General features: G+C 46.0%; 1 protein-coding gene across 3 annotated transcripts in view; it reads left to right on the top strand.

Annotated features, from left to right (window-relative positions):
* DAB2IP (DAB2 interacting protein) overlaps nucleotides 1-12,046 on the top strand; it is a 974,997-nt gene that overhangs the window by 212,729 nt on the left and 750,222 nt on the right. The window lies entirely within an intron of this gene.

Raw genomic sequence — 12,046 nt, 5'->3', positions numbered from 1 at the left:
CCCCCCCCCCCCCCAACCTGCGTCTCTGTATACAAACATGAATGTGTAATGAGAATCCCGCCGCGATGACACAAAACAGGCGGCGAGGACCCAGCGGGGGCTGAACACAGCTTATTTTATAATTTACAGAGAACACGACATTCCCTGACTGTCATACGAATAGAGAGAGGGGACGTCATGCGGCCAGGAACAGCGAGGGGCGGGGCTGCAGATTACGTCACATGACCTATCCAAAATGTTCTGGGGCTCTCATTCTATAACTTTTCATCTGCAGGAGAAGAAAAGGCCTGTTACTGATACAAATTGTCAGTACAACTCCACAGTTCTCAGTATCTGCTCTTATTCTGTATGTATGGAGGCTGCACAGTATGGCTTCTCTTGTGCTGTATGCCGGGTGTAATTCTCAGTATCTTCTTATTCTGTATGTATGGAGGCTGCACAGTATGGCTTCTCTTGCCCTGTATGCTGGGTGTAATTCTCAGTATCTGCTCTTATCCTGTATGTATGGAGGCTGCACAGTATGACTTCTCTTGTGCTGTATGCCGGGTGTAATTCTCAGTATCTGTTCTTATTCTGTATGTATGGAGGCTGCACAGTATGGCTTCTCTTGCCCTGTATGCCGGGTGTAATTCTCAGTATCTGCTCTTATTCTGTATGTGTGGAGGCTGCACAGTATGGCTTCTCTTGCCCTGTATGCTGGGTGTAATTCTCAGTACATGCCCTTATTCTGTATGTCTGGAGGCTGCACAGTATGACTTCTCTTGTCCTGTATGCCGGGTGTAGCTCTCAGTATCTGCTCTTATTCTGTATGTATGGAGGCTGCACAGTATGGCTTCTCTTGTCCTATATGCTGGGTGTAATGCTCAGTATCTTCTTATTCTGTATGTATGGAGGCTGCACAGTATGGCTTCTCTTGCCCTGTATGCTGGGTGTAATTCTCAGTATCTGCTCTTATCCTGTATGTATGGAGGCTGCACAGTATGACTTCTCTTGTGCTGTATGCCGGGTGTAATTCTCAGTATCTGTTCTTATTCTGTATGTATGGAGGCTGCACAGTATGGCTTCTCTTGCCCTGTATGCCGGGTGTAATTCTCAGTATCTGCTCTTATTCTGTATGTGTGGAGGCTGCACAGTATGGCTTCTCTTGCCCTGTATGCTGGGTGTAATTCTCAGTACATGCCCTTATTCTGTATGTCTGGAGGCTGCACAGTATGACTTCTCTTGTCCTGTATGCCGGGTGTAGCTCTCAGTATCTGCTCTTATTCTGTATGTATGGAGGCTGCACAGTATGGCTTCTCTTGTCCTATATGCTGGGTGTAATGCTCAGTATCTGCTCTTATTCTGTATGTATGAAGGCTGCACAGTATGACTTCTCTTGTCCTGTATGCCGGGTGTAGCTCTCAGTATCTGCTCTTATTCTGTATGTATGAAGGCTGCACAGTATGACTTCTCTTGTCCTGTATGCCGGGTGTAGCTCTCAGTATCTGCTCTTATTCTGTATGTATGGGGGCTGCACAGTATTACTTCTCTTGTCCTGTATGCCGGGTGTAATTCTCAGTATCTGCTCTTATTCTGTATGTATGGAGGCTGCACAGTATGACTTCTCTTGTCCTGTATGCCGGGTGTAATTTTCAGTATCTGCTCTTATTCTGTATGTATGGAGGCTGCACAGTATGGCTTCTCTTGTCCTGTATGTCGGGTGTAATTCTCAGTATCTGCTGTTATTCTGTATGTATGGAGGCTGCACAGTATGACTTCTCTTGTCCTGTATGCCGGGTGTAGCTCTCAGTATCTGCTCTTATTCTGTATGTAAGGGGCCTGCACAGTATTACTTCTCTTTTCCTGTATGCCGGGTGTAATTCTCAGTATCTGCTCTTATCCTGTATGTATGGAGGCTGCACAGTATGGCTTCTCGTGTCCTGTATGCCGGGTGTAATTCTCAGTATATGCTCTTATTCTGTATGTATGGAGGCTGCACAGTATGACCTCTCTTGTCCTGTATGCTGGGTGTAATTCTCAGTATCTGCTCTTATTCTGTATGTATGAAGGCTGCACAGTATGACTTCTCTTGTCCTGTATGCCGGGTGTAGCTCTCAGTATCTGCTCTTATTCTGTATGTATGGAGGCTGCACAGTATGACTTCTCTTGTCCTGTATGCCGGGTGTAATTCTCAGTATCTGCTCTTATTCTGTATGTATGGAGGCTGCACAGTATGACTTCTCTTGTCCTGTATGCCGGGTGTAATTCTCAGTATCTGCTCTTATTCTGTATGTATGGAGGCTGCACAGTATGGCTTTTCTTGTCCTGTATGTCGGGTGTAATTCTCAGTATCTGCTGTTATTCTGTATGTATGGAGGCTGCACAGTATCACTTCTCTTGTCCTGTATGCCGGGTGTAATTCTCAGTATCTGCTGTTATTCTGTATGTATGGAGGCTGCACAGTATGACTTCTCTTGTCCAGTATGCTGGCTGTAATTCTCAGTATCTGCTCTAATTCTGTATGTATGGAGGCTGCACAGTATGACTTCTCTTGACCTGTATGCTGGGTGTGATTCTCTGTATCTGCTTTTACTCTGTATGTATGGAGGCTGCACAGTATGGCTTCTCTTGTCCTGTATGCCGGGTGTAATTCTCAGTATCTGCTCTTATTCTGTATGTATGGAGGCTGCACAGTATGACTTCTCTTGTCCAGTATGCAGGGTGTAATTCTCAGTATCTGCTTTTATTCTGTATGTATGGAGGCTGCACAGTATGACTTCTCTTGTCCTGTATGCCGGGTGTAATTCTCAGTATCTGCTCTTATTTTGCATGTATGGGGGCTGCACAGTATGACTTCTCTTGTCCTGTATGATGGGTGTGATTCTCAGTATCTGCTCTCATCCTGTATGTATGGAGGCTGCACAAGTATGGCTTCTCTTGTCCTGTATGCTGGGTATAATTCTCAGTATCTGCTCTTATTCTGTATGTATGGAGGCTGCACAGTATGACTTCTCTTGTCCTGTATGCCGGGTGTAATTCTCAGTATCTGCTCTTATTCTGTATGTATGGAGGCTGCACAGTATGACTTCTCTTGTGCCTGTATGCCGGGTGTAATTCTCAGTATCTGCTCTTATGCTGTATGTATGGAAATTTTTATTGAGTAAAAACAAAACAAATAATACTATAACAGAACAACAAAATTACATTTTGTCAATGCCCTGAAAACTTACAAAGCATAATTAGATCATAGTCCTATTCAATTATGGCTAAAAATAAAAATAAAATACATTTCTATAAGTACAAAATATACATCACTTTCTTAAAGAAAAACATCATTCCACAATTTAGTATTTTTCCTGGATTTCCTAGTCTCCAAACTTTTGATCCATTTTAACTCAAAAATGATTAAATCAATCACCTTTCCAGGGACAAAAAGTTCATTGTGCATGGCTACTCTTGTCCTTGCATGCCAATGGTAATACTTCACCACAGTAATAATGATATACAGGGTCTCTCTGTCTATGTTGTGACTTGTTTGAGGGACTCCATACACTCTGTCTGAGTAGCTCAAAGACTTCAGCCTCTGAATCCTGAGCCTGGCTGCTACTCCATCCCAAATCTGACGGCTCCTCAAACAATCTACCATAAAGTGCTCCATAGATTCTTCCTGATTACAGCCCAAAGGACAATTCCTGTCAGACAGTAGGAACTTTACATTACCCCTTAGGGCCCTTTTCCACTACAGCGTTTGCGATTGCTTAATCGCAAAACCGCAAACCGCTAGTGATTTGTCAAATCGCTACAGTTTGCTTTTAACATAGGAATCGCGGTAGGTCATTTCCACTACCGCGATTCGTTTTTGACCGGATCGCGATCGCGCGGCGGAGCGATTATTGCCGCGATTTTGCTATGCAGTGCATAGCATAGCAAAATCGCGGCCGCGAACGTCGGGGAATCGCCGGTAATTGCGATTCAGCAATCGCTAGCGTTCAGCGTGAACGCTAGCGATTGCTAGTGGAAAAGGGCCCTCACAAACATTTTCCCATGCAAGGACAACCAGGCTACATCAAAGAATTTTGCAGGCAATCTTCGTCCATTGAGAAAACCCAAACTCTCCTGCAGAGCAGATGTGACACAGTCTCTAAGTGCAAGTGGAGAACAGAAAAAAGACCCACAAATCCTATAATATAACAGTTTCCTTGGAGTATTCTCCAGGTATAGCTTCTCTATTCTCCACTTCCTCAGAGACTTCAGCCCCGATAACAGATACAGTGGGAGGTGATATTGAGTCCATCTCTCCCTCCCCAGAGTGTTACCCTGTAACCAGGATTCAGCAACAGGTTGTATCCAAGTCCTGACACTATTTACCCACAAAGAACCAATTGTTGTGTCCAAACACCCAAAATTGACTTTCAGAAACAAAGAGTGAAAAAATACTCCAGGATTTAACATACCCAAACCACCTTCCCTTCGCTGCAGGTATGTAACCCCTCTTTTTATGGGATTTAACCTGTTTCCCCACAAGAGCTGGAAAAATAAGCTAAAGAGCCTAGCAGAAAATGGTTCTGGCAAAGGAAAGACCACCGACACATAAAGAAAGATGGGGACCAGGTAAGTCTTTAACATAGTGACCCGTTCCCTATAGGTCAGCTTGAAATTCTTCCATCGCTGAACTTTTGCATTTCCGGCTTCCAATTTCTCCTCCCAATTTAACCTAGCATTATCTTCCCGCCCAAACTTAACCCCTAAAATCTTCATTTGGGTAGAGGCTTTTGTGAACTGTGGCAGATCAAAGTCTTGATCACTTTGCAAAGACCAGAGAGCTTCACTCTTTTCAAGGTTAATCAGAGAACCTGAGGCTTCCGAGTAAGTTTCGATTGCTGCAGACAACATGCATGCTTCACGAGAACTGGATACCACCACGGTTACATCATCAGCATAAGCGACTACAGTCAGGGGAGGACTACCAGGAATCGGCACCCCCTGAAATCCGCATTCCTGCAGAGATCTCAGAAAGGGATCAATGGCAAAAACATACAGAAGCGGACTCAGGGGGCAACCCTGCCTCACCCCTGCCGCTACCCTGAAAGTGTCGCCCTGCCATCCATTGATTAGAGGGAAGCTCTCAGCCTCTGCATATAAAGTTTTTAACCAATCGACAAAAATCCCAGGAATGCCATACTTTAACAAAATTGCCCATAGATAATCATGGTCTACCCTGTCAAAGGCTTTAGCCTGGTCCAAACTAACAACATATTTCCCATACCCAAAAGCTTTACATCTCTCAAAAATCTCCCTTAATGAGATAACAGCTCCAGAGATGTTCCGTCCCATAACTGTACCAAACTGACAACCCACCACCAGTGCCGGGGAAAGATATACCAACCTTGAAAACAGAATTTTAGCAAGAACTTTCCTGTCAACATTTAAGAGACAAATAGGCCTCCAGTTTTTAACATCACTAGGTTCTTTGCCCTTTGACAACAAGACCAATGATGACACCCTCATAGAGAGTGGCATCAGATGTCTTTCTAAACAACTTTTGAAAACCTCTGCTAAAATAGGTGCCAGGAGGTCTTTAAATTTTTTATAAAATTCAGCAGTAAGGCCGTCAGGACCTGGTGCCTTCTTTAGTCATAATTTGTCAATTGCCTGTTTAATTTCCTCTATCGTGATGTCTGCTGTTAAGGAAGAAAAGTCTACATTTCTAGTGTCAGGACCAGGAGTAGCCTGTAAGAATTGGGTCACCCTTTCTTTATCCAAGCTTTTTTCTTGAAACAAAGCAGCATAGTATGACCGTACAACCTCCAAAATACCTGCTTGTGATTCCTGTAAGACTCCATGAGAATCCATGAGACCTGTTATTAACTTTTTTTCCACCTTTTCCCTACAGTTCTCAAAGGGATCAGGTGTCCCTGGAACTCCATAATCTCTCTCGAATTTCAAGGAATTGTATCTACTGTACTGATACTGCTTTATTTCATTTTTCAGCTGGATAATTTCTTCCCCTGCCACCACCCCACCTGAATACAGTGACTCCAATTTTTCCCGTAGTTGAAGATACTGGTTATATCTACTCTTCCCCTTTTGAATTGACACTTTTTTCAAAAGAGAAGTGATGTCCTTCTTGACATCCTCCCACCAATCTGCACTCGAGTCATACAAATCATGTCTTCCCATCTGCTGCTGTAGGAGAACCTGTACCCTTTCTTGTACAGTTTGGTCCTCCAAAAGGCTGGAATTTAATCTCCATAGTCCCCTTCCCATGTCTGGACGCTTACTAGCCCCCACACAAAAACAAAGGGCTACATGATCAGAATAAGGCACCAACTTTTCCTTTATGTCTGTTAATGTTTCCTTAGAACTCACCAAAGCCAAATCTATCCTGCTACTCCATTGACCTGAGAAGTAGGTATGACCTGGTTTCCTTCCACCATAAGCAAAAACATCACAGAGACCAGTCTGCGAAATAATATTGTTGAGGACCTTTGCATCTCCCCGTACTGTTCTACTTGAGGATCTGTCACTTGTACTCCGAGCAACATTAAAATCTCCCGCCATAACCACTGGGATAGAAGTAAATAGATACTGTTTAACTTCATTAAATAAACTGGTTCTTTCTGATATGGTTTGGGGGCCATAAATATTGATAATCCTGAGCCTCCTGCCCCGTATTGTAACCTCTAGCATTAAACATCTGCCCATAGATACTTCTGTCAATCTGTGGACTATTACGTCTCTGGTATTAAAAAGAATAGCAACCCCCGCATAAGGTTCAACAGCCAAAGACCAAAAAGAAGGCCCTTCTTGCCACTCTCTCTCTGCCTCACGCAAAGACCCTGTAGAGGACAAACGTGTCTCTTGTAGAAAATACACATCTGCACCTAGGTATCTGAGATGGTCATAAACTGCATGTCTTGTCCTTCTGTTTTTTATGCTGTTGACATTACTGGAGACAAAACTTAATGAAAAACTTGCCATTATAGCAAAAAATAGCAGAAAAAGGTTCCCCATCATTTATCTGAGTCAGAGTCATTTTGCTGACTACTTGTTTCCATATCTGACTCTACAGAATCAGGAGGAAGCCGCTTCTTATTGGGCGGATCGTCCTCTGACTCAGTAGCATACTCTCTGTCTACTCTTTTTAACTCCTGTTCCAACTCTACAGTATCTATAAAAGACTCAGCATCCGACTCCGACAACACCTCATACCTGTTAGGGCTCAAAGCTACCTCTGTATTCTGCAGCACTTTCGTTTTTTTCGCTGGTTTTTGCACTAAGGTCCAGTCACTTTCTGGTTTCCGGGAAGATGTATCCTTTTTATTTCTTTTTCTGTTTCTACTGGGGCCTCCCTCCACAGAGGCCGAGACAGGATCAGATGAAGAGCGGGCAGCTGGCTGCTGTTCCTCTGCCTGCTGGGTTTCGGCTGCCTGTGTAGGGTTAATTCGAGCCACTGGCTCTACTTCCTTTCTTATCAAAATTGTCCCAGACAATAAAGCTTCCTCCTCTAACTGATCTGATGCAGTCACCAAATCCTCATCTGCAATTTTTTGCTGTACATTATGCAGGGCCTCAGGGCAATCTCTGTGAAAATGGCCAAACCTGCCGCATAAATTGCACTTTACTTTGTCGCAGGTAGAGCTGACATGGCCAATTTCACCACACAGATTACACTTCAGGACTGTACAAATGCTCGCCACATGACCCACTCTATTACACTTGTAACACAGACGGGGCTGAGCTGCATAGAAACACACTCCCCTCTCTCTTCCAATGAAGAAGGAGTTTGGTAAATGTTGGGTTACATTATTACACTGCCGCAACTTGACTAAGACCCTCCAACCACCAGTCCACACCCCATCACTGTCTTTATTTTTGGTCAGATCAGAAACCATCTCACAATGTCTTCTGAGCCAGACCACAATATCCTGAGGGGGCACAGACTCGTTCCAGAAAATGATGTTTACACTTACAGTGTCAGGTTTGGAAATAGGAACAAGACTAAAGTTCTTCCAGCCTTCTGCCTCCCGAAACTTGCTATAATTGGACCAGAACCTGTCCAAGTGAGCCATAAGCTTAAAGCTAACATCATAACCTTGTCTATCAGGCAAGTTAATGACAGCAATTATATCTGATATAACAAAACCCATCTGGTTACACAGCAACTCTCTTATGACAAATCTCCTGTCTGGTAAGTCCTCTTTAGATCCTCTGTTCCTGAACCTAACCACATTTCTCCTCTTAAAAGCCTGACCAGTATAGGTGGGAGCCCCACGGCTCCAGGCATTCCGAGGAGGAACATGGCCAGATCCAGCACTATTCCCACCCGCTGCTGCTGCTGGCAGCTGGCTCACAAGAGGAGGGAAATCCTCGGGACTACTCTGCACAGATACCTCCATCTCCCCATTCTCAGCGACCTCAGATTCAGCCATACCAGCAGCATTGCTATTTATGTCATTCTCACTATTCACAACCCCTCCACAATTGTCACCACTATCAGTTATGATATGCTGATCTACATGGGCGTCCGCACGTATGGCAAATTGGGGCATCTGCCCGAACCTGGCCGCCCGCTGCCCCCCCTGGCCGCGTGCCCATGCGGCCAGCAGGAGGGGAGCAGCGCAGAGAAGAGGGAGAGCTATGGGCACAGTGGGGAAGGGCGGACGTCTTCCCCCCCCCCCTTCCCTCACCTTAGGGGGCTCTCCCTCCCTCGCTCTCCCCTCCGGAACGAAGTGTTGTGCAGCGGCTGGGCAGCGGGTGGAACTTACCTCGTCTCGCTCCTGCGCCGGAAGTTCTGGTGCCGCACTCTGGTCTGGACCAGACCAGAGTAGCGGCTAATCCATCCGGCGCCTGCGACGAGACGAGGTAAGTTCCGCCCGCTGCCCATTTCGTTCCGGACTCCGGAGGGGAGAGCGAGCAAGGGAGGTAGAGCCCCCTAAGGTGAGGGAAGGGGGGGGGAGAGACGTCCCCCCTTGCCCACTATGCCCATAGCTCTCCCTCTTCTCTGCGCTGCTACGCTCCTGCTGGGGCACACCTGGCTACCTATTCTGGGGACATATACACCTGCCTACATATACTGGCCACATATACACCTGCCTACATATACTGGCCACATATACACCTGCCTACATATACTGGGACATATACACCTGCCTACATATACTGGGGACATATACACCTGCCTACATATACTGGGGACATATACACCTGCCTACATATACTGGGGACATATACACCTGCCTACATATACTGGGGACATATACACCTGCCTACATATACTGGGGACATATACACCTGCCTAAATATACTGGGGACATATACACCTGTCTACATATACCGGGACATATACACCTGCCTACATATACTGGGGACATATACCCCCGCCTACATATACTGGGGACATATACCCCCTGGCTACATATACTGGTGACATATTCCCCCCTGGCTACATATACTGGTGACATATTCCCCCCTGGCTACATATACTGGGGACATATTCCCCCCTGGCTACATATACTGGGGACATATTCCCCCCTGGCTACATATACTGGGGACATGTACCCCCTGGCTACATATACTGGGGACATGTACCCCCTGGCTACATATACTGGGGACATGTACCCCCTGGCTACATATACTGGGGACATGTACCCCCTGGCTACATATACTGGGGACATGTACCCCCTGGCTACATATACTGGGGACATGTACCCCCTGGCTACATATACTGGGGACATGTACCCCCTGGCTACATATACTGGGGACATGTACCCCCTGGCTACATATACTGGGGACATGTACCCCCTGGCTACATATACTGGGGACATGTACCCCCTGGCTACATATACTGGGGACATGTACCCCCTGGCTACATATACTGGGGACATGTACCCCCTGGCTACATATACTGGGGACATGTACCCCCTGGCTACATATACTGGGGACATGTACCCCCTGGCTACATATACTGGGGACATGTACCCCCTGGCTACATATACTGGGGACATGTACCCCCTGGCTACATATACTGGGGACATGTACCCCCTGGCTACATATACTGGGGACATGTACCCCCTGGCTACATATACTGGGGACATGTACCCCCTGGCTACATATACTGGGGACATGTACCCCCTGGCTACATATACTGGGGACATGTACCCCCTGGCTACATATACTGGGGACATGTACCCCCTGGCTACATATACTGGGGACATGTACCCCCTGGCTACATATACTGGGGACATGTACCCCCTGGCTATATATACTGGGGACATGTACCCCCTGGCTACATATACTGGGGACATGTACCCCCTGGCTACATATACTGGGGACTTGTACCCCCTGGCTACATATACTGGGAACATGTACCCCCTGGCTACATATACTGGGGACATGTACCCCCTGGCTACATATACTGGGGACATGTACCCCCTGGCTACATATACTGGGACATATACACCTGCCTACATATACACCTGCCTACATATACTGGGGACATATACACCTGCCTACATATAGTGGGGACATATACACCTGCCTACATATACTGGGGACATATACACCTGCCTACATATACTGGGCACATATCCCCCTGACTACATATACTTGGCACATATACCCTTGAATACATATACTGGGCACATATACCCTTGACTACATATACTGGGCACATATACCCCTGGCTACATATACTGGGCACATATACCCCTGACTACATATACTGGGCACATATACCCCCTGGCTACACATACTGGGCACATATACCCCTGGCTACATATACTGGGGACATATACCCCTGGCTACATATACTGGGCACATATACCCCTGACTACATATACTGGGCACATATACCCCTGACTACATATACTGGGCACATATACCCCTGGCCACCTATTCTGGGGACATCTATACCACTGGCCACCTATTCTGGGGAGACCTATAGACCTGGGGCTACCTATTTTTGGGGAACCACTGCTGTCAGATTGAGTGTATTTTGGGGAACTGCTGCCAGGTAAGAGGTGTCTACCATATTGAGGGGGCATTCTGCCTATTTATGTGAAATGCTGTCTATTTATGTGCCTCATGACTGCTGAATTTTTGTCATGTTGGGGGCCTCATGGTTACTGACTTTGTCTTGTTGGGGGCCTCACGATTGCTAACTGCGAGACTATGGAAAAAGCTGAATCATCATCATATGAGACAATAGCATTAAACCTACTTTTTCAGCTTTTTAAAACAGAAAATAAAACTGGGAGGTTCTAAAAAAAATGAATACATTTTTCAGGAGTACGATGGATGAAATTGTTTATCTTCACAGTTTATTTTCAACTTGGATTTTCCATAATGTTCATGTATGAGTTAAAACGTTTGTATTTAGTTTAAATTGCTGTTGGCACTTTGTGATAGTAAAGTGACTTTGCAGTTTGGGCACTCGACCTCCAAAAGGTTCGCCACCACTGTCCTAATCTAATGTCCCACTATTGCTTAGTTCATGTAAACTTGTCTCCACCCACGACCACACCCACATTCTGGTTCATGACCACACCCATTTTACGCCGCGCTACGCGCGCCGCATGCCGTACCCCATTTTTACGCCGCACCAAATGTTCGCCCTTATTCCTCCCCCCTTTTTGCCCCTCCCTGGAAAATGTTCTGCGGACGCCCATGCTGATCTATGGTATCAGCAGGCATATGCTGGGAATTGCTGTGGACAGTCTCCTCTGCTGTAATTGCCTGCTGGACTGAACTGTCCTCTCTGCTGCCCTCTAAAGGTGGACATGAAGCAGGTGCAACACTCTCATCCTGATGCTGCTCACTGCTGCCCTCTACAGGATGCAATGATTCCTCACATGCAGAGTCTCCTTTCTCTTGCTGAAATTTCTGCACACTAGATGACATTTTTTGCTCTTGCTTTACAGGATTTGATCCTGAGGAAAGTTCAGTTCCTTTGTCCGCATCAAAGCGGTCCTGGTTCCTGTACACCTCTGCCACAGGTCCCAAATCATCCAGGACATTGTCCATCTCTTGCACTACAGTAGCCAGCTCCAGGCTGAGGGTATGGAGT

The sequence above is a fragment of the Hyperolius riggenbachi genome, chromosome 8 (assembly GCF_040937935.1).
Source record: "Hyperolius riggenbachi isolate aHypRig1 chromosome 8, aHypRig1.pri, whole genome shotgun sequence".
Classification (NCBI taxonomy): domain Eukaryota; kingdom Metazoa; phylum Chordata; class Amphibia; order Anura; family Hyperoliidae; genus Hyperolius; species Hyperolius riggenbachi.
Note: the sequence above shows the minus strand (reverse complement) of the source record. Positions and strands in the feature narration are given on the sequence as shown.